This window comes from Pipistrellus hanaki (genome assembly GCF_964339955.1).
Source record: "Pipistrellus hanaki genome assembly, chromosome: 12".
In the NCBI taxonomy this organism is placed as follows: domain Eukaryota; kingdom Metazoa; phylum Chordata; class Mammalia; order Chiroptera; family Vespertilionidae; genus Pipistrellus; species Pipistrellus hanaki.
The window spans coordinates 27,907,287-27,931,445 of NC_140514.1; positions in this window are offsets into that span (position 1 = coordinate 27,907,287).

Genomic DNA, 24,159 nt, shown 5'->3' on the forward strand with positions numbered 1-24,159 from the left:
CATATCCCCTACTGGGGATGTGCCCGCAACCAAGGTATATGCCCTTGACCGAAATTGAACCCGGGACCCTTCAGTCCGCAGACCGATGCTCTATCCACTGAGCCAAACCGGTTTAGGCTATTTCTCATTTTCACTAAATGACATACATAATTGTCAGTCCTTAATAAAAATTTCCCAAAGCTTGGTTTCCAGTTAATACTACAAAATATTTTTTGGTTAGTAGAAAGCATGATTGTTAATTCTCAGAGACTGTCCTTCAGAAATTTCACTATATCACATTATGATAGGTAGGAGAACTGACAAGCATTGTAATGGCAAAGCAGAATTCAGAATTGTGTTCTATAATCATACTTCATTTAAAATATGTTCAATTTCCAAGATCTTCCCCTTGGTAAATTGGGATAGGGCAGTGTAGTATAGCAAAAGGCCACAGGCTTTGGCACCAAACAGACCTATATTTGATTCTTGGATATACCACTTATTATTGAGTTTTGAATGCATTAATTATTCCAATAAATTTATGGAATGAATAGTTCTCAAACATTTAGCATGGATCAGGATCACCTATAAAGACATGTTTAAAGACAGATTGCAGACAAAGTTTTTGACTCAGTAGATCTGCTGTTTGGCCCAAGAATTTGCATTTCTAACAAATTTCCTAGTAATGTTGGTGATGATGCTGGTCTGAGGACTATACTTTTAGAACCACTAGGATACATTATGTGCAATAGATTAGGTTCAGATGATTTCAAGTTGGGCCAGAATTTCTTAAAGGAATATTGACTTGGAAGATTTTCTGAGAAGATTAGTGATATTGTATACATGTACCTAGACATTAGTGGGCAGTCAAGAAATAGTAGATATTCTCTCTTTTATTTATTTATTTATTTATTTATTTATTTATTTATTTTTATTGATTATGGTCTCACATAATTGTCCTTATTCCCCCATTCCCATCCCAAACCCCTCCCTAGATATTCCTCCCCCCCCCCCAACTCCCGTTGTCCATGGCCACTGGCTAGGCCCATATGTATGCATACAAGTCCTTTGGTTGATCTTTTCCCCTTCCCCCTGAGGTTTGAGAGTCTGATCGCTGGTTCTCTTTCTCTCGGTCTGTTTGTGTTGTTCATTATTTCCTCTAGATGTGTGAGATCATGTGATCCAAGAAATACCCTTGTAAGAACCTAAACTGTAACAAGCCATAATGGTTATGCTGAGAGGCAAATGAATCACTCTGTAGTGAGTTCCTTTCTGGGCCAACAGTTCTTTTGCGTCCCAATTTCAATGCCAGATAATTCCTTATGTGTACATGCCAGCCATGATATTTCAGATCTGGTTGGTGGACAAATGGTGGTAATGCAGGTCTGCCTGTCTCTGGTTTGGTCTTGGGCATCCTTCAGCAACCCGCAGCTGCTGTCTGCTGGTATGCTGAGACGTCGTCAGAATCTTCCATCTCTGAATTGTGTCTCTTCTGTCTTCATGGCTGGAGCGCTTCTGTCTATTCCTCTCTGTTACAGGATTCCAGATGGTCTCAGAGTTGTTTTCTTTGGATGTGGCGGTCTGCGAGTCTGCAGCTGGTGGTGGTGTTGCTGGGTTTCTAAAAAAGGCCCTTCTCCCCTTAAAGATGGCGGAGCTCCACTCTGGGATTCCGCCGCCCCGGGAGAGCCCGCAGCGGTGTTAGTCTCTCCTTGTCAAGGAGATACCTTCTGCCAGCTCCTGCTGCTCCTGTGTGATTTAACTTTCCCTCACTCACTCACACGTACCCCACACCTGTCCACACACACACTCCTTTCCTACTTTCAATCACTTCCTCTCTCTCAGCTCCGTCCTGCCAGCCCCCTCCAAGTAGATATTCTCTAGAGCAGTGTTTTTCAACCTTTTTTGGGCAAAGGCACACTTGTTTCATGAAAAAAATCACGAGGCACACCACCATTAGAAAATGTTAAAAAATTTAACTCTGTGCCTATATTGACTATATATAAAGTAATTCTCTTGAATAGGAATCAAATAAACACAAAGAAAGTATTTTATAATTACTTTATTATGAAATATTAAGTAAACAAAATAGTGAAAAATTATAAAATTCTTGTCTTGTCTGCACCTACGGCACACCCGTGGAACAGCGGTTGAAAAACGCTGCTCTAGAGTCAGCTAGCCCTGGATTCAAGTTCAAGTTCTGCTGATTGCTGACTAAATGATCCATTGTAAATTATGTTCCACTCAAAATATTTGTTTGTAAAGTAGATGCTATGACCCCAAATTCATATGTTGAAACCTCTAGTGTGGTGGTATTTGCAGATGAAAGATAAGGCCTTTGGCAGTTAATTAGGTTTGATAAGATCATGAGATTGAAGGCCTCATGATGCAATTAGTTTTGTAAGAAGAGACCAGAGAGAGTTCTCCTCTCCTTCCCTTCCTCTATCTCCTTCTCCCTCTCTTCTTCCGTGTGACAACACAGCAAGAAGGTGGCCTTCTGCAAGTCAGGAAGAGAACTTTTTCAAATAACATAATTGTCTGTTACTTTGGTCTTAAAGAACTGTGAGAATTAAATTCCTGTTGTTTAAGTTACCAGCATATGAATTTTGTTATGTCAGCCTAAGCTAATGCAGTGGAGACAACCCCTACCCTGGTAAATTATAGATATAATGAGACAGTATCTATAGAGCTCATGGATCAGTGCAGGTTACCTCTAGTAGAAGGCAGCTAATGAGTAATAGCATTATTATTTAAAATTACTTCATCACTATGCCCTTTCTTTCAATTCCTTTGCAGGATTTTTACTCATGTAAACTTTTCTAAGAACTCCCCAAATCTGATGCTAACCTGATTGCAGGGGATGTGGCTGAGATGATAAGCATGGGGGCTAATTCACGTCACTGCCTTTCACTTCGTTGCTACAGATTAATTTGTGTCCAAGCATCTCATTTTTGGATCAGCACAGATTTGCATAAGAACAAAAATTCTATCAACCTTCTTCCTGGGTTCAGCCTGTCCAAGAGAGTAAGCCATCTTGTGTGGCTCATTTTCTGGTGACGTTCCTTTTTGCAGAGCACATTGGTCAGTTGTCTCCTGGGTGGTATCTTGCACATGTGTTTTCCATTAGAGTAGCAACTAAAGAGTGGCAACTGTGAATCTTTTTTTGGCAGGTGCTCATGTTCCAATTTCTTCTTCTGTAGTTAGCCTGGGGTGGAAGATTTTGGAGGAAGGGAGAGGGAGGCTTATTTATGAATTGAAAATTGGACTTGATGCCTATGACACTGGGTTAAATTGCTCAAACTTAGTTATGATGAAATTTCCCCCTGGTTCTCCCTCTCTCATTAAAATGTCCTCATAAGTAGATTAATCAGGCTTTACATTTATATAATTGTCAAGCATCCAATTTTGTTTTTAAAATTATCTTAAAATACTAATTACTTGATTAAAGCTCTAAAAGTGAAAAGAGAAAAAAGGAAATCAAATGTTTCTGATTATTTTAGGAACAATATTTTATGGTGAATAACATTTTGGAATCACCTAAATACAGTGAACAAGCTATCTATTGGGAGTCACCAATAATAGTTTATTATTTTACTTATGTAAAAGATACACAGACCATACATTTACCATATGACCTAGTAATCCCACTCCTAGAGGAATGAAAACCTATGCTTGCAACAAATGTGTACACAGATATTTACAGTAGTTTATTGCCCCTAATCGCTCACCTGACTGCCTGGTTGCTCCAGATCACTCTGCCTGCCTATCTCATTGCCCCTAACTGCTCACCTGCCTGCCTGATCACCCCTAACCATCTCTACCTCAGCCCCCACCACCATGGCATCATCCAGAATGACATCCAGAAGGTTGTTCGGTTGTCCAGTCTAATTAGTATATTATGCTTTTATTATTGTAGATTGCCTTAACTGGAAATCACTGAAGTATCCTTCAATGGGTAAATGGATAAACAAACTGTGATATACTCATATGTTGGAATACTACTAGTTGTACTTGGCAGTGAAAAGGAACACACTGTTAAGACAAGCAATGATCTAGATGAATTTTACAGGTATTTTGCTGAGTGAAAAGTTAAATGACAAAGATGACATGATGTTCTTGAAAAGATTACTAGTGAATTATAGTGTCAGAGAATAGATGAGTGGTTTGGCAGTATAAAAGTAATAGGATCAGGGTATTTTTTAGGGTGATAGAGTTGTTCTGTACCCTGATTGCAGTTGTACATGACTTTATACATGTAGTAAAAATCATAGAACTGTACCCCAAAAGAAGTCAGTTTTACTGCATTAATTAAAAATAAAAGATTGGTTAGATGAAATAAGATGTTATGTCTCTTTTAGGAACATAAATGATTGTCCCAGAATGGTATGCCTTGAGGTTTTAAAATGTGTGTTGATTTGAATTTATTATGGAATTTTTATATAAGTAGGGAATGTCAGGGAGAGATTTATTTATGACTAGAGGCTCAATGCATGAAATTTGTGAATGGGGTAGGGATTGGGGAGGGGTGTGTCTCTCAGCCCAGCCTGCACCCTTGGCAATCTGGGAACCCTCAAGGATGTCCAACTGCCCATTTAGGCCCGATCCCTCTCACAATCCAGGACTGCTGGCTCCCAACTGCTTATCTGTCTGTCTTCCTGATTGCCCCTAACCACTTCTGCCTGTCAGCCTGATCACCCCTAACCACTCCTCTGCTAGGCTGATCAATGCCTAACTGCTCCCCTGCTGGCCTGATTGCTTCTAACTCCCCTCTCCTGCCAGCCTGGTCACCCCAAACTGCCCTCCCCTGCAGGCCTGGTTGCCCCTAACTGCCCTCCCCTGTTGGCCTGGTCATCCCCAACTGCCCTCCCCTGCAGATCTGGTCACTCTTAACTGCCCTCCCCTGTTGGCTTGGTTGCCCCCAACTGCCCTCGCCAGCAGGCCTGATTGAACCTAACTGTGCTCCCTTGCAAGCCTGGTCACCCCCAACTGCCCTCCCCTGCAAGTCTGGGCCTCCCCTCCCCCAACTGCCCTCCTCTACTGGCCTGATTGACCACAATTGCCCTCCCCTGCAGGCCATCTTATGTCCACATGAGGGCAGCAATCTTTGACCACATGGAGATGGCCATTTTATGTATTGTAGTGACAGTCAATTTGCATATTACCATTTTATTAAATAGGATTGTTATGCAAAATGAAGGGAAGGAAGAAGGATGAGTTCAATTTTATCCATGGTTTCACATATAACAACCATCAAACATCATAAGACAACATAATGAGTTAACAATACTCATAAATTGCTTTTCAAAATCTCTAATCCTTGCCACTTATTAACTTTCTGATCCTCTTTGCATTTTCAGAAATGAATTGCATCTGGATTCTGAGTCTGAAATGCTGGAGGTTGGAAGTAGTTAGGTCAAAAGTGGGATTTCATTTTCCTTTATACTGCACATCAGCTATTCATATCCTACCATCTGAAACTAATTTGTTGTGTGTAATTTCTTCCATAAACTTGTTGGAATAAACAATGCATGCACAGCTCCTTAGATGTGTATTCATCAGGGACTTACTTGCCTGTGTGTGATTTTCAGCTCTCTTGGAGCTTTCAGAAGTACCATCCAGCACTTGGGATGTCATGTGGGTTCTCAGAGGGCCTATTACTTATAAACTAGGGTGTGTGTGTGTGTGTGTGTGTGTGTGTGTGTGTTTATCTGTGACACGTGATATGGGCCATGTTCCCCATTCCCAAATTGTTTCTAAGTACAGTTAAGTGAATTAAATAATGGGAACAGACAGGCCCACTCTATGCCTCTGGTCCAAATAAACACAAGATTGGGATTGTTTAATCAAATGGGTGAGAAGTTACAGCATTGTGATTTGTCACTTGCCGCTTGAAAGTCAACTCAGATAGTGGCAAGTTAGTTTCTGGGTGTGGCCTGACTTCAGTTCTATGATGTGGATGCTAAGCATTTCACAAAGTTCCTCAAATGCTTCTACCTTCCATCCTTACTGCCAGGAGCTTTGCTAGGTGATGGCACGATATATAGAGGAATAAGACACATGACCTTGCAAATTTCTTAACAGTCCTTACAATCAAGCAAGTCCTTTTCAAGCTACACTGCATTTTCCTCTGTTAAAGAGGGACTACCTGAGGGCCAATATGGGTCACTTCTAGTGCTCTTTCAAAATTCTATATTTTCATTTTGTCCCCATAATTAAATCAAAATGCTAGGCTTAACGACTTCCCTTCTTAATCTGTATACTGCCATTATTACTTTAAGAAAGAGAGTCTGTTTCTGTTCTGCTTGTTTGTTTATTTTGTTTGTTAGATTCAATTGTTGAAAGATACTTATTTTTTGCCATTTTATTGTTCATGTTTTTTATCCTTTTTAAAGAAGACCCTTTAACATTTCATATAATACTGTTCTTTTTGTTTTTTTAAATAGGTTTGCTTATTTATTTATTTATTTATAGAGAGAGAGGAAGGGAGAGGGAGAGAGAAAAAAACATTAATTAGTTGCCTCCCATAAGCACCCTGACTGGGAATTGAACTGGTGACCCTAGTGATCTGGGACATGTTAAGAAAGCTCTTGTAAAGTGATAAGTTGTTGATTCTGACCCATGCTAGAGAAATTTAAAAAAGGTATAATATGGGCCTTTTTAGATTTTGGAGGCAACCTATTCCTCATTTGGTGTGCTACTCCAGCCCATTTACCAAGTAAGCTAAATTGCTAGTTTTGAGTGGGAAACAGAACAAGAGAAGGTTGTGCAAGCTGCTCTGTCACTTGGGTCATATGATCCAGCAGTCCCAATGGTCCCTAAAGTGGCAATGGCATATAGGGATGCTGTGTGGGGCCTTTGGCAGGCCCCTATAAGGAAAACACAGTCCAGGACCTTAGGATTTTGGAGCAAAACCCTGTCATCCTCCACAAATAACTACTTTCCTTTGAGAAATTGCCCATGACCTGCTACTGAGCCTTCATCCTTAACCATATGCCACCAAATTAACATTGAACATGAGCTTCCCATTAAGAACTGAGAGTTATCTGATCCACCAAGCCATAAAGTTGGGCATGCACAGAAGCACTTTATCCTCAAATGGAAGAGGCATGTCTATAATTCTAATATTTAAAAACCCAGGGTCTGTAACATCCAAACTGACCTAAGGTTCAACCAAAAGCAAGGTTCCAGTGGGTGGGGACTGACAAGTGGGCTGAATTGCTGACCTCTTATGGAGAGAAAGAAGCGGGGCTGATAAGTGGCTGCCACAGCTGCTGAAGAGGCCCAGAGAGAGAGAGGAGCAAGATCTGGTCTGCAGGCTTGAGACCCTGCTTCTCTCTCTCTCTGGTCCTTGATAACAGCCGCACCACTCTCTCTGAGAGATCAACAGTTCAGCCAACTCTCCAGCACCCTGAGGTGGCTGTTGATCAGTCCTGCCCCTCTGATCAGGCTGGAACCTAGGCCTGAAAATGCTGACTGGCATAGAAAGCAACCAATCAGAACCAAATCTGGGTGAAGTGCGAGGAACCAATGGCAGCCTAGGAGGCAGAGCTTCTGATGCTGACTGGCATAGAAACCAACCAATCAGAACCTAATCTGAGTGAACTGCAAAGGCAGAACCTAAGGTGGGGTCTGAGGAATGAAGTAATATGAACTTGCTCATTAATGCACCTTGACCCTTCAACTTGAAATGCTGAAAATATAAATGAATCTAGGCTAATTAAAATTGAATTTAACTAACATGTTATCTTTTATAGCAATTGCTTCATATAATTTTTCTCATAACAATTTTAGTGGTAATTGTGGGAGATAATCCCTATTCAAATAGGAATACCTACTCAAACTTTATGAACTCTTAAGTTATAAAAAAGGTAAGCAAAGATGGCAAACAAAAATATCTACTCATTTTCCTCCCAAGTTGTGAAAATGACCAGCAACTTTTAGGTTGTTTTATTTCATAATAAATTTAGCAAGGAAGATACAAGTGTATTACAAGCACAAACATGGAAATATACTAACTTCTCTGGTTTTGGTGATAAATCTATGAGTGGTAGGCTATTGATCACTATTTTAGCAGACTGGAACCACCTTCCCTAGAAAATTTCTCTTCAGGGTTAAATTAAGAGTGTTTATTTTATTTTATTGTATAACCATAAACACATCGCATAACTTGAGGTGCTTACTGATGCTTATTTTTGTGTGTGTGTGGTTCTAAAATACTGGCAATATTCTGTTTCTTTTTTAAATCAATTTATTCGGGTGACATTGGTTAATAGAATTATATAGGTTTCAGGAGTACAATTCTATAATACATCATCTGTATATCGTGTTGTGTGTTGACCACCTCAAGTCAAGTCTCCTTCCATCACCAGTTTCCACCCTATACCTCCTCTTCTACCTTCACTCACCCCACTTCCCCATTAGTAATCACCATACTGTTGTCTGTGTCTATGAGATTTGTTTTTGTTTAATCCTTACTGATGCTTGTTTAGATGCTGAAGGCAATGCATTAGGAACTGATGGTGACCGATTCTTATCCAATCAGTTCCTGATGCAGTATCTGCGACATCAAAAACTCTGTAATCATTATATTAAGTCTCATTTATTTCCAAATGTGGAAATTTTTTTCCATTTTATTCCTACATACAAAAATTTCAATTAAGTAACTTTTTAACATGTCGCATAATAAATCAGTTTGAAGTCACACTAATGAATTATTTCCCTAATTTACCAAGAAACATTATAAATCTAATGCTTATAACACTCATTTAGTATAATCAGTTATTTCAGGGCAAACTAGTGTGGGTAAGTATTTTATAGAGAGGATATTTGAAAAACAGGTTTTCATAAGTTACTCATTCTTGATTTATAATGATAATTTAGAAACTATTAAAATCCTAAGGTGTATATGAATGAAACAATCTGATGATAATTTAATTTTAGACTCATTAATTAGCATAAACTGCATGTACATTTTCAAGATAAGTTTGTCATGTCTTTTTAACTATACTGAAATTCTAGCTCACTGAAGATTCGAATTAGAATTAGCAGATATAGCAGGTACATGACACCAAGAAAAATGTAATGGTCAAACATACAATCCCAAGAACATTACTGGTTTCCTACCTTATCGATCATTTTCAGGTCTGCTTTCAATGATCTTATCAGATAATTCTAATTAATCCTCTAGAATTCCCTCAAATATAGAATGAATGAAGGCCTCCAATATTATTTAGTAAATATATCCTCTGTCCAATGGAACTTCTGGTTTACATGGGGTATTTTAGACATAAATGGTAGAAAGTAATTGGGTAGGGGATTTGGAAGTAGAATAGAGGTTACTGAATGGAGATCAAAATGGAGACTGGAGAGTTCACTCCCTGATTGCTATTTATTTGTCTTCATTTATCTGGATCCCAAATAGGACTAAAAGTTAAGGTTGCTTTCGTATTTTTATTTTACAGATGGTGAAATTTTGGAATATATTAAAAGTATTTCAGGGACATAATTTCCAGCTTATTCTCTCTCTTTTTAAATAGAGTTCTTATCTATGATCAAGTGTGTTATCTCAGTTTTTAAAACAGATGCTTACTTAAGGTTTATATGATTTTCATATAGAATATGCAGGTAAGCCAAAGGACTTGTAAGCAGAATGGTATTGGAGACCATAAAGACTTCTATTGGAGAAGGAATACCAGGAGAAGGAACAAAAAATTCAGCCTGTCATGATATTCCCCTAAATCATGGACTTTCTGTGGCTAGATAGATTTGACAGATTAGGGAACTGAGTTAACTCTAATAGTGGCTGGGAAATTACTTGGTATTGTGTCATTTTGTGAATAGGAGGAACATAAGAAAATAAAAGTAGGCAAAGAAGGGGGTCCTTCAAGATTTGATTATTGCAAATAGTATGCTCTGTGTGATCTTCTCTAAGTAGCATCATTTATCAAAAGCAATGGGACATGAATTCAGTTGCCCACATATCAAGATTCTAGGCATCTATTGACTATTTGGAGCACTTAGTATAGGACTGTAACAAGTTATAAAAGTCCCGAGGACTAGGATATGGTGGTTGGGATGCTTAGATAGGGGGATATCATCTATAATTACAAATTACTGCAGGGAAGAAGGATTTGTGGAGATGGACCATCATAAAACAGGGGAATCCTAAAATCCATGTCACAATTTTGAGCACTCTGTGGAGCATTGCATAGGGTAAGGGCATCTTCTAGTAATTGAGGTGTCCATAATAGAACTAAAAGGTGGAGGATCCTGCTTTCCAGAGTGTCTCCCTGAGGTTTTTCCAGATAGAACCTACTAGCAAGTCCATTCCAGGTGACAAGATTGTCAGACAGATAGGGGGTAGTCTCCTGAGTTCCTAGAATTGATTGAATTCCTCCCTTCTCCCATGATTTTCACCATACTGTTATCATTAACTCCTACTCATTCTTCAAATCTCTACCTCACCTTCAGTCTAGATGAGATCTCTCCATTCTTTGCTTATGGCAATTAAACATCTATAATCAGAATGGAGATATTTACATAATTGGCTAACAACCAACTTCTCCACTAGACGGAGGGCAGGGATGGTTTGCTCACAGCTACATTCCCAATACAGAATCTGGTACTTCTGTCATCATGTTTTTTGTTTGTTTTTTAGTGGAAAATAAAAAGCAGTTATATTTTGGGAATAGCAGAACTTAAAGCTAGAATTTCTTCTTGGTCAAGCAAGTTGGCTGAGTTTAGTACCTTTCCCATCCTTACTCACTTCAGACCACCATGATCATTGCTAGTAGAGTGTGTGGCACAAGTGCAGCAAGTTTTGAGAATATGAATTAAATAATGCTATCTATTTAGAAGTTCAACCTCTGAGGATTATCCAGGGAAGTGGGTACCTGATAGGGTTCCAAACTTGGGGTTCTAGCTAATGTATGATTGGGTCTGTAGCCGGGAAATTTTTTTTAAACCTTGCTCTACCTTAACAGAAGACAGTTGTGGCTTGGATAGGATGGGCAGCTTTGGATTTCATGGAGATTTTGTAAAGATCACTAAAAGCATAACTCATTTTCATTTTGCTTTGTTACTGTTTCGATTTTTTTTTTTTTTTTGGGGGGGGGGGGTTGTCAGGGGAATGGGAGTTTGCCAAAGGAATTCAACAATGGAACTTTCTGAGCATTCAACAACTGTTTGTTCTGAGAGGAACACAGAAAGTTCTAATCTGATGTCCAACGGAAGATAGACACTGTGAGCCTGGGGCTATTTTGCTGCTCTTACTGGTTTGCTGCTGGAATGTCTCCAGCTGCTTTTACTCCTAGTGACTTCACAGGCTTTGTTGGTGGCAAATGGAACTTTGACCTGATTTGAATCTGCCCAAATTCCTTACCACATCCATTCAAATGTAGAGGACAATAAAGTCCTTTGATGGCACAAGGATGACCATTTAACTGCTCCCAAGTTGGGGCTTCCTCACAGCACAAGGCTCATTGCAGCAACTAAAGGGCTAAGTCAGCCTCCTGAGCCCACAGCACCAGCTGTCTAATAGGGATGGAAATCTTCATTTTTTTAAAGCATATTTTATTGATTTTTTTACAGAGAGGAAGGGAGAGAGATAGAGAGCTAGAAATGTCGGTGAGAGAGAAACATCGACCAGCTGCCTCCTGCACACCCCTCACAGGGGATGTGCCCGCAACCAATGTACATGCCCTTCACGGGAATTGAACCTGGGACCTTTCAGTCCGCAGACCGATGCTCTACCACTGAGCCAAACATACTTCGGTGGAAATCTTCATTTTTTATGCTAGGACTGAAATATTGATTTCTAGCACTAAGGGGGGATTGGGTCTAAGCCAGCAGTTAGATATTCCTCTTGTAGTCTGGGACCCCTTGCTCCTTACTGCCTGCCTGCAGAGGAGGCAGGAGAGGCTCCCGCCACTGCACTGCCTCGTCAGGTGTGAGCCTGGCTTTTGGCTGAGCTGCACTCCTGCATTGAGCATCTGCCCCCTGGTAGTCAGTGCGCGTCATAGTGACCAGTTGTTCCTACCGCCTGTCATTCTACTGTCTGGTCAATTTGCATATTAGGGATTTATTATATAGGGCAAGTCTTGCCATTTTTCCAATTAAAACTCTCCACTTATTTCTCACATCAATTCACATTAAACCTCAATCTCCAACTTCATTTCCTACCAATTTTTCTCTCACTCCATTCCATCCACTGTCTCTCTGTTGGGCTCAGATACAGTGGTTGTCACTTCTGGCTGCACATTAGAATCCGCTGGGTAGATCTAAATAGTGATGCTAGGCCCACCCCTAGGAATCTTATTTCCTTCATCTGTGGTGGATGCAATCCTTGACATTGGCATTTCTACCAGCTCCCCTGGTGCCTGGTTTTGTAGAGAGTACTACAAACATTTAGACAGCAACAATATCCTTACTGCATGTGCTAGCATGGCAACAGGCACAGTTCTTGACATATAGTATTTGGGGGGAGGTGGAAAGGGGGAAGAAAGGGAGATATCTGTAATATTATCAACAATATATATATATATATATATATATATATATATATATTAAAAGTAAAAAGAAAATATTTCTGATCCTCTTGAATTGCATTCTTTTTCTTACCTATTAATAAAAAGAATTTTCTATCCAATTTTGAAAATTTGTCACCAAGAGTTGGAATTGGGAGTTTTTTAATGTTTGGGGGGGAAATGTTATTTCAACTAACAGAAAGATATAGAAGACATTGGAAAGTTTCAGCAACCTTAATGGACCATGAGCATTAATATGAACCCTTCTTCTTACCAGAGATAGCTTATTTTTTGACTTAAAGTTTATTCTGTTAGTCTGGGAAAATTAATATTTAAAACGCATCTTCTGCTATCCAACATCAATTACTGTCAAGAAAAACTAATACGTATATCATACTATATTAATCTGCCTCAATGACAGAAATGTAATTTAATCAGATAGAAATATGAGCTTCTTGTTTTTCTGAAGATATCCAAGAAGTTATGTGCCATTCAAGATCTTTGAAATAGCATTTTTAATAATTTTTGTTGTTAAATTAATCTTACATTTAATTATACATTTGCACCATCTAATTTGTTTTGTGTTGCTAGGCAAATGAGGGAGAGAATAGGCCTTGATTTTTTGACCCTGAGAATTCCCATTTGTTCTCATTTGATTTACAAAATGCACTTATTTATTTATTTATTTATTTATTTATTTATTTATTATTTTGCTCCTGTTTTTAGGAGTCAGGAAGAATTAGAACTAGGTACAGCTCAAGTCTTGTAGCTACTTTAGCTTGAGCCACAGTTGATTCTAAATTTCAATATCAATGAGGAGCCTTGAATGGGAAACACTCACAGAGGCAATAAGGAAAGGCCATTCATTGTGATAATCTGGGCAGTTGAAGTTTGAGGAGGGCCTGGCAGGAGATCCTTCTCTTTTGGACTGCTTGGAATTTATCCTAGTAGCGCCCACAAAAAGAGTGGGAGAAGCTTTCAGAAGGAAAATATTGCAGATTCAGCTTCCAACACCCAAAATCTCTTGGTTACAATAATAATAATAATAATAATAATAATAATAATAATAATACACCAAAAACACACACACAAAAGAAAACACCAAGTAGCCTTGAAGGAGCGCTTTAAATGGCACGTGAATCCAATGAAGGCAAATTAATTCCCAAGACCCATTGCCTTTCTAGTACAACAGGGCCTCAGAAAAAGAAGTTAGACTGAAAAAAAGGTTAAGCACAAAACAATGACTGTAATAGCTTTCCCCTCATTGATCATAAAGCAGAATGTGATGCTCTAATGTTGGTGGTCATGAAGTCTTTTGATCCATTAGGGCAAGGAAATTGCTCTGTTTAGCATAATCCCAGAGACCACTGTGGGGGACTGTATGAACATCTCACAGTTGCCAGCTGAGATTAAGCCAATTCACAGCCATCCACATTAGACCTGCAAGAAGAAAATCATGTGGGCAGAGGCACACAGTGTCTTGGTCAGGAGCATGTAGTTCACTGAGTGCACCAGCCAAAGACCTGACATTGAGTATCTTATCTCCCTGCTTTTTTCTTGATGAGATTTTATGAATCTACACCTCTTGCTGAATTAAAACCTTATTTTCACACACTGCTGGCATATGTATCATTGCATGTAATATTGTAAAAGTATAATCTCTGCATTTAGAAAAGAGTTGTTCTATTTAATCCTTACATAATAAGAAACACAATCAAGTAGAAGTATAGGAAAATGTAAAACCAATCACTTGCAAGCCATTTTAAAACAAACTTTATCAAGAATTTGGGAATACTAAAGTCAAACACCCTAAAATACTTCCTCATTGCAAGAAAACTACCAATTATACAAGTCAAAAAAAAAAAAAAAAGTAATAACCATATACTCACCAAAGAAGTAGGTGTGACAGTGGGGGTCCAGGTCTCTCTCTTTTCTAGATGGTAGCTTTCATGTCCTTCCCTTTGCCCATGCTGCTTTAGTATACCTAAGTGGAATTGAACCATGAGTCTTAGCCCCTTCAGCCCACTGGGTGTTGCTAATCAATGGCAGAAATAAAGATCAAGGAAGGAGGGAAGAGGAGATGCCTGCAGAAGTTTTCCATCATTTGCTGTGGGGAATTCAACTTCAGTGAGCATTAAGAAGCACAGGGGAACTCGTTACAAATGTAAATCCCCAGGACCCAAGTTCAAGTTTTGATTCTGTAGTTATGGTTTAGGAGCTAGGATTGACCTTTGGTAGAGACTTCCCCTGTTTTTCTAGCTTCCTTTCTTCCCCTCCATTATACTAGTACATTCCAGCTATAACAAACCATTTGAAGTTGCAAGAATCCAATGAGCTGTATTATGCCTTTGCACTAACTTGGAATGGTTTCTGCTCCCTCTCCCCCTCTCTAACACACACACACACACACACACACACACACACACACACACACACACGTGCATAGGCACTCATATACACCTTGTGTGACTGATACACATGCTTAATCTAAGATCATATCAGACACTGCTTTCTCTCTCTCTTCAGTCTCCCTTCTCTGTGATCACATTCAATTTGTACTCTCTCTATTTTGGCACCCATTCTACACATGGTATTTTCTTGCTTACATGTTGTTTTCCCTAATTAGACTGTGAACTTCTAAATGTAGGGACCATGCTTACTCATCTTTGTAGTCCCAGCCATAAAATTCTCAGCATAGCATCTGGTATTTAATAAGTACTCAATAAAAATTTGCTGAACTAAATCAAATGCTTGTTGACGCAAAGAATTATGGATTCCAGCTCAGAACTTTTTTTTAAATAACTGAGACTTGACTGAATTAGGATAGTGATAATGTGCTGAGTTAGAAAAATGGCTTTTCATGGGGAAAAAAAAACACCTCAGGAAGATATAAAATTCAGAACAATTGAGAAAGAACAAGTGGCTATAATTTTGTTTTTCATATGAGCTCCTTAGTAATAGGCTACTTTATGAAAAATAAAACTGGTCACTCGGATTTAACATTTAAACTATAGTTCTAAGTTTATTTCTGGAGTCAAATTGCTCAGAATAAAAAAATAAATATAATTTATCCTAATAAAAAAAACAAGGACTTGCCACTTTTCATGTTTTTTCTCTCAAAAACCAAACCCCATTTCAAAGTAACATGCCTGATAGTTCAGGTTTTTCTCTTAACCTTAGATTTGATTTGCCCTTCACCCTAGAAGATTCAATTCTGAAAACTGACTGTAAAGAGATAGGGAGAATAAGGATGCAGTTCTTCTTCCCTCTACTGGAAAATGTTAGAAAAAGATCATAAATGGAAATACTGTACATTTTTGAGGAAGATGAGATAGTCCTGGGTGAACCCAAGACATAGGGTGTGTCATGCCCGTAGTGGGAAAGCATAGATGAATACTTTTCTGCCTTGCCCACCTTATAGGTGGTTGTGATGGTCAGTTAAAATGAAAAAGGAGCCCTAGCTCATTTGGCTCAGTGGACAGAGCATCAGCCTGTGTACGGAAGGGTCCTGAATTTGATTCAGATCAAGGGCATGTACCTAGGTTGTAGTCTTGATCCCTGCCCCTAGTTGGGGCGTGTTTGGGAAGCAACCAATCAATTTCTCTCTCTCACATTAATGTTTCTCTCTCTTTGTCTCTCCCCTCCCTTTCACTCACTCTATAAATAATGGAAAATATTCTTGGTGAGGAATAAAAAATAAAAATTAAATGAAAAAGGAGAAAACTGATATAAAGTAATTTGGATAACAAAGTTATGCTAATGTGCCAAATAGTCTATAGGCCAAATAAACTGAAAATGTAGTAGCACAGGAAGCATCAAGGAGTAAGCTATTTCTACTACTATCCTACATCCTGTATAAATATTTTCAGGATTTTAACAAAGGAAAGGAGCCTCTAAATCTATAATAGGAAGTTACTGCAGGCATCTTTGAGGGCATGGCAATAAATGCACTTGTGATCTTAGTCAGTAATTCTGGACTTTCTATAGATTTGTATTTGGATGTAATAGAAACAGGTCATTGAATCTGTTCATATTGGTCAATTTTCTATTTCCCTGAAAACCATTTATTCAAAGCTGAAATTATCTAGGTACTTTCTGAAAACTCGGAAAGATTATTCTTCCTGCTGCACATGAGCTTTGGAATTAGGTAGACATGGTGTGATTCCTGATTCTACCACTTACTAGTTGTGGGCTTTAGAGCAAATTATTTTGTTTGATATTGTTAATAATTAAATGTATTAATATTTGTTAGTACAGAATCTGGTAGATACTCAATAAACTCTAGTTTTTATTTTATTGCCATATGTTTTGGTTAACTCAATCAGGTTTTCTTTTCTTTCTTCTTTCTTTTTTCCAAATTTCCAACCTCTAGATTTTAGAAAAGGTACCCAAATTCTACTCATTTAAAAAAAATATTTTATTGATCTTTACAAAGAGGAAGGGAGAGGTATAGAGAGCCAGAAACATCAATGAGAAACACCAATCAGTTGCTTCCTGCACACTTCCTACTGAGGATGTGCCCAAAACCAAGGTACATGCCCTTGACCGAAATCGAACCTGGGACCTTTCAGTCCTCAGGCCAATGCTCTATGCACTGAGCCAAACCTGTTTTTTATGCTTATGATATCTTTGTCATTTTCCTCATTCCTAGAAGTTTTTCAAATCTACTTTTATATGTTGCTTGAGTTACTGACTTATTATTGACGAGGTGTAGTTCAAGAGTTGTATCCATTTCTACATTGAAGGGCTACTGAATTTACATGGTATTTATGGTTTGTCAGAACTACCTGGTATCTTGAGTTAATATATATATAAAATTCAATTTTATCTTTTTTTATTGATAGGATCACTACCATATGAGTCATGTTGTTTAGAAATTTTGTCTTCTCTGAACCTTTAAGTCTAAATTATGGAAAATCTTAGGACTTTGGGTATTTAAACTCACACAGGTTCTTGAGTAGTACTAATTTTGTCACATTTGGATGTCTTTTGCAGTCACCTTTTGGAAATTAACTCAAAACAAAGGCAGGAAATCTACAAAAACTAATGGAAAAGGTGCTGGTGGGAAAGAAGACTTATAAGAACCTATTTAATGCAACTTTCTTCTGCATCCCAATTTCTTAGCAGTTGTGAAGGTTCCCCAAGAAACTTCCTGTCTTTCATTTCAGAGTGAGAGTCACTCGAAACGCAATACGTTTTTTTCAGGTTTGCTTTCTTTTACCTTGTCTTCATGTTCTATGGGATTAGGACTCATGGTTTGAAAGATAGCCAAACATTATTTATTATTTTTGTTGCCCTGTAGGCATTCAGAAAATGTTTGGCTTTGAATTGGTTTCAATAAAATACTTGGCTGGAGTTACAAATGAGCATTTTGGCTAGAGTTTTGTTAAATACCAGGTTGAAGTGAATTTTGGTAAAGCTTCCCTGACTACATCTATCTTTGTCAATGGATTTGTTTTGTTTATTAAGTGCACATTTTCTGAATTTTTGTGGGAAGGAAAGGTCAGATAGAGGAGCATGAGGATTACATGTGATTACGAATAGAGAAAGGGATTCATGGAGAATGGTGTCTAGAGATAAGGCGTTACGAGAAGGGAGTCTGAGTCATACTGTGAATAAGCGGTGTCCAGCCCAAGGCCAAAGCCAGCACTGCCATTGAGCTGAGCTCCCCAATGACATGTTTTCCACATTCTGAATGGTAGAGACATTCTTGAATAGCCAGTCACAACTCATGACAGAGCAGAAGTGTAATTGATAGAAAGAATGGTTCCCATAAAAAAGGCTTTATCCTTTTCTAGTTCAAGTTTTTACAAAGCCTTTAAAAGAAGCCAGCTCTACTTCAAGGGAAATTGTGCATCTATCATAACTGGAGCCAAGCAGATGAATAACCTCTTCAAGGAAAGCCATTAGCAAATTGGATAAGGATACTGACATGAGTAACAAAAGAGAAGTACATGAAGAGGTTGCTATTAGAACAGTCATTAGAGGTTGCCTGTGTATAACTGGGTTGCAACCTTTAAGGCTTGGCTTATGCCACACTTCCATATATATATATATTGAAGTACACCAGAGACACAGCAATAAATAGTAAAGCACTGATCATAGCCAACAGGGTTGCAATTGTGGTTGAATCAGCATAAACCCATCTTCTTTTGTAGAGCACACCTGCAGTAAAAGAAGGAGGGAAGTTTACCCTGCAAATTTTTAGGAGAAGGGTGTCTAGAATCCCAGAGCTCTGAAGATTCTAGCAACAGAGCATAAACTTCAATCTATAAGTTTGTCATGGTTTTTTAAGAGGATACATGGCTTGGGATGATGAAGGAGATGCTAAAGGCAAAAAACATAGAAGAGTGGAAGATAATTAGGTACTTGAAGCCTTGCAAACCTTCAAGACTCAATGACAAAATGTTGGGCAAGGTTGCAACAGGGTTGACTTACCCACTGCCAGCCCCTTGGAGGCGGAGCCCAGTTTGAGACTTCTTCTGTAACTCTTACAGTGCCCAATCGGGGCCCAACAGCATCTTATTGAGGGGTCGAGTGCCACACCACAATCTGTCAGGATGCACATCCTGCAAGAAGATGGTTATTGCAGAAGCAGATGCACCTCCCATGGTCAATTTAATTAGCTAGTCAGCCACCAAAGTGGCTTAACCCTTACAAGTGCTCAGGTTCCTCATTTTAAAATGGGATCCCATTTTCTATCATAAAATTGCTAGGGGCTCTAATAAGACTATTTATGTAAAGTGCCTAATAATGCTTGATATAGAAGACTTAATAAACAATAGCTGCTATTTGATTATCTCCTCAGCATTACAATAATTTGCATAGGTTGAAAATTTAAGTTGACCCTATTGTCATACAAAAAAACAACCTTAGCTAATCATACTATTAATGATAACAATATGAGCTGCTATTTAAAGAGTGATTACCATGTTCCTAGCCTTGTATTAAGTATATTATGTAGATTATTTCATTTGATCTTGACAACAATCCTACCAGGAGGGTTTTTATAGAAATTAAACTGAGAAGGGCAGAATGTTCAATAGCAGTACTTTTCCATACAGTTATAAAGCAACTTGGGACATATTTTTCAGTAAAACAAGTTTCAGTGACAAAGAGAGGGAGGATAAAAGGGAGGGAAGAAGGGAGAGATGGGGGGAGATAGAAATAGAGATAGAGATAGAGAGACATTTTCTAATCATGAACCTTTCTTGAGAGGAAGCCTGAGAAAGACTCCTAGTCAGCACCCGTGAAAGGACACCTGGAGTTTTGTGGGTAGCAGCAAAGGTAGCTAGAGAGAGTATTAGGGGGCGGGGAATGAAGGAAACACTTTTTGCATTGATCTTGTTTCATATATTAAGAAAAGATTGGAAACTCTTAGAGAAGATAGGGGCCCACTCTACAGAAGAAAGGTCAGGTTGAATAAAGCCTAAAGGGAGACTATCTGATGAGAAGGAGGCCCTGAAAACAATCTCTTAGGCCTGCCTGCTGTGGGTCAGTGGTTGAGGTCCAGGTCAGGGCATAACCTTAGGTCGTGGGTTCGATCCCCATTAGGAGGTGCACAGGAGGCAGCTGATCAATGATTCCTCTCATCATTGATGTCTTTATATCTCTCTCCCTCTCTCTTCCTCTCTGAAATCAACAAAAAAATATTTTAAAAAAGCAAACAAAAAACAAAAACAAACAAACAAAACAGTCTCTTAGGATTGAGGTTGAAGAATTAAAGTGCCTATGGCAAGAAATGGGGGCTCTAGGAGATGAAGAACAAATGCTCCCTTGTGAATCCATTATTCTGACTCTGTGTTTGCATGTGTTTGGGGAGGAGATGTCAAGACTTTTCACATAAATACAATTTTAAAAATTATTTTATTGAGGTTAGTACACTTACATAAAATGAACAAATTGTAAGTATACAACTTGAGAAATTATCACAAAATGAACACACCCATGAAACCACCACCCAGGCCAAGAAAGAGAACATTACCATCTTCATAAATATTTACTACTCATAGCTTTCATATGATTAGTTTCTTAAATGAGTTTGTGTCCTTCTAACATAGATACTTAAAGTCAAATGAGGCCAGTTAGGATGTTTGATATATAAAATGAGAAAAGAGCTTGTTCTAAAAAATGAGTCAGAGAAAGTACTTAAAATCCACACAATTCCATAAAATTAGATATTGAAATCTGAATAAAGTATAATTAAATCCTGTAGCAAGGGATAATGTTATGTACTTCCCAAACCCATTAGGGAATTGAAAATTAAGGTTCAGAGGGGAGTTCCCATTAAAAAAATGGAATACCTTGACTTCATTGCCTAGCACCTTAAAGAACATATAGCATTTGGAACTGTTCCAAGCCCATGGTGTGCTCAGCAAATATTTGTCTATAATAATAATGGTAATAAGTTACATTTTTCATAGACTACAGAGAGATCCCTGGTTTCCCGAAAGCAATAACTTGTGCAAAGAAATGTGACTTTTAGTTTTTCAGAGCTTCCTGGTTGGAGCCTCAGGGAGAGAGAATAATCTATGTGAATGTGTGGTGATGTGTTACGCACTGGTTGCAATGATTTCCCTTTTCACTACTTCCCTTTCCCACAACTAAACACAGCTTTGAGTTTTGCAGAATTGAGGGAGCGGAGAAAATAAGAGGCAAGATGATGGGGAACAGAAGTATAGGAGGGGAAACCAACATGAGTTACAGCCACTTACTTTTGCTTTAAGTTATTGATATAACTTACCATAGCAAGTAATTATATTATATCAGATTTCATTATGTACTACTTTTATTTCGGTAGATAATGATTTATAAGCTGAAGGAAGTTCTCCATGGCAGCCACCATGGAGGATGACAACTAAGACAGAAAAAAAGCTGTTTGTCAGATGAAAAGATTGTCTATTTTTTTTTATAGGCTGTAATATCCTTAATGGGACTTTCAGTTGAAACTTTACAGAAGACAGAATGGACAAGTGATGTATAAATTTGACCATGAATAATGAGTCTGGTAACATTTATCTGTAATAAGTAATAAGTCAAGCCTGGTTTTACAAAACCTCCCAAACTCCAAAATGCTGAGCTACAAATAGATTAATGATTGGTTTGGCCTTGCTATTTAGGTTGCAGCAGAAGTTAAGAAAGGATAAGGCACCTATTTTATAAGGATGTGTCAATCTGATGATCTGTCGTGTTTTCAGCTATAGAAAGGCACAATTTTAGCACTTGCTGGTTGTGGTTAAAGTGTTCATAGTAACCTTTCTTCCTTGGTGTCCACTATAGACAATGGATTATAACTTAGCATTTTCCATTTTGAGTTCAGTCATTTCAGTTATATGACAGATTGAATAATTCTCTAAGGCACTTTTACAAGTAAATTATTTAGGGATAAAGAAAACTGAAGTCTACTTACAGGTTTATCACTAACCAGTTGTAGTATCTCTGGCCACTCAACCACTTGATCCTAAAACTGGATGGTGTTTTAAGCAAATGGGCTTTGGAATCAAAGAGACCTGATTCAAGACCCTTAGTAAACATCTAGGTGCTTCAGTTTTCTCATATACAAAATGGGCCATTGATAGTTCCGCTTCACATAAATTTGGGAGAAGGATTAAATGGGACAGTACATGTGAAATGACCAGCACAGCCACTGCTCAATAAATAGTTTCCTTTCCAGATCTGAAGTGTTAAGATTCTGTGAACCAGGGAACTTATGAAGCGTCTATCAGGATTGTATCCAGTTAGGAATTTCAGTTTCCTGAGGTGTGGCACATTGCAGCCAAGCTTTTCTTCTTCATTGGCCCTGGGGCATTGATCTATTTCAGTCACACATTTACTTGTCATCCTTGGAAAGAAAGAGGAGGAAATCTGCTACCCTGTCAGAAGAGGAACCATATGGCCTTGTCTGGCATGGCCCTTTAAGAGAAGCTGTTGCTTGTTTAAGAAAGGGTGGCTTTGGGATCACCAAGTTGGGACGAAGGTGCATAGCTAGACCTGGGAAGGAGATTAAACAAAGACAGAAGGCCAGTGTTCTTCGGTGGGACTATGACCAGGGCAAATTAAGACTTCCTTCAGTAGTTTCCACAGCAATGGATACAGGTGGGGTTTTTTTAACTTTTTTTTTTTTGGGGGGGGGGGGGCGTGGGGTGGAGAGTTTAGTGTATTACAGTTTACCCCAAGCATAATAACAACATCCTATATCTTTCCAGTTATTTATCACTGTCAAGCCACGGAAAGAAAACAAGAAAAAGGATACTTCGCTTGTTCTAAAGATGAGGAAATCAAGACCCAGAGAGGCTTAGGTGGGGTGGGGCTGGGGGGTCAAATATTCAAAACACAGATTTCCTGACTTGCAGCTCTATCTATGCTTGTTCTTCCGTACATTTTGTCTCAGATGTACAGTTGTGCAGACTCAAATAATGTCTTTCCTTCTCATCTATGTTTCTCTAAGCTTCTGTCTCTTTGCAAAATGGAATTGTTAATAATACCTTCCTTACCAGTTTTGTGTAAGGACAAAATTAGATAAATGTGTATAGAATGTTTAATGTAAATAGTAGTAGCTATTAGTTGTTGATATCAGATAGTTATAGCTCCCTTACTGCTTGGGAGGGTGCTACATTTAAAGGATTCCTCTTTATTGTTTCTTCCAGTGAACCCCATGTTTTGAAAGCTTTTGTGTATCAAATTGCATATATGGGTTAATAATTTTTTTGTTATTATCAAACGCATTTAAGGCTGCCAGTTGGAGCTTTTGATCAGCAATTGCATCACTACTGACTTGATTTAAATGTAATAAAAGCAAAGAAACCTGATATTTAGAGAGCCTCTTCATCCTTGTCTAAATAAATGTACTTCCTCCAGGTTGTTTGAAGTATCTAAAACATCCTGCTGATCTCTGGCACTATCATTGCAGAATCTAGACATAGTTGAGCTTTCACTTTTCAATGAATAAGCCAAACTTTATTATTATAATCTGAGTGAGTTGACATTTTGTGTGTGATCTAATTCAATTTATGAATGTTACAATTTTTTCCATCACATCATGGGAAATTGGTGTGGTCCAGAAATAATAAAAATGAGTTCATTAAGAATGAAACTGAAGATGAATTTTTAACATGTTACCAGAAGTTATTAATTAACAGGCACACCAAAATTTCAGATAATATATTCTGATATATAAGAATTTAATTGTGTATTTTATTCATTGTCATTCAAAGTCAAGTTAAATTATAATTTTCGTTTTTTGTTATTTTTAACCCTTCATCCATGAGATTTTTATAGTACCAGAGAGGAAAACATTTTTTTTTAGTATTATATACAGAAATTAGATCTTTCATAGCCAAATTTAGCTTTTAAGAGAGAAAATTATAAAGGATATTACAAAAGACAAATTTATATAAACTCTTATTTTGAAAATATATGCTACATAGAGAACAAGTTGTGAATCTTTCAAGTATTATTGGGTCAGGCTAAAATAATTTCATTGCGAGAGCATTTTCTTTCTCTGTGTGCAGTCTAAGTACATATTTTGTACTCAAAGGAATAACTTTTCAAAGCTGTGTGAAGAATGTAGCAATAAAATCTAATAAGAATTATGGCTCATGATTTGAATGACGTCAGTACTCTTTTAATCCTCCCAAACATGAAAACGTTTTCTTCTAAA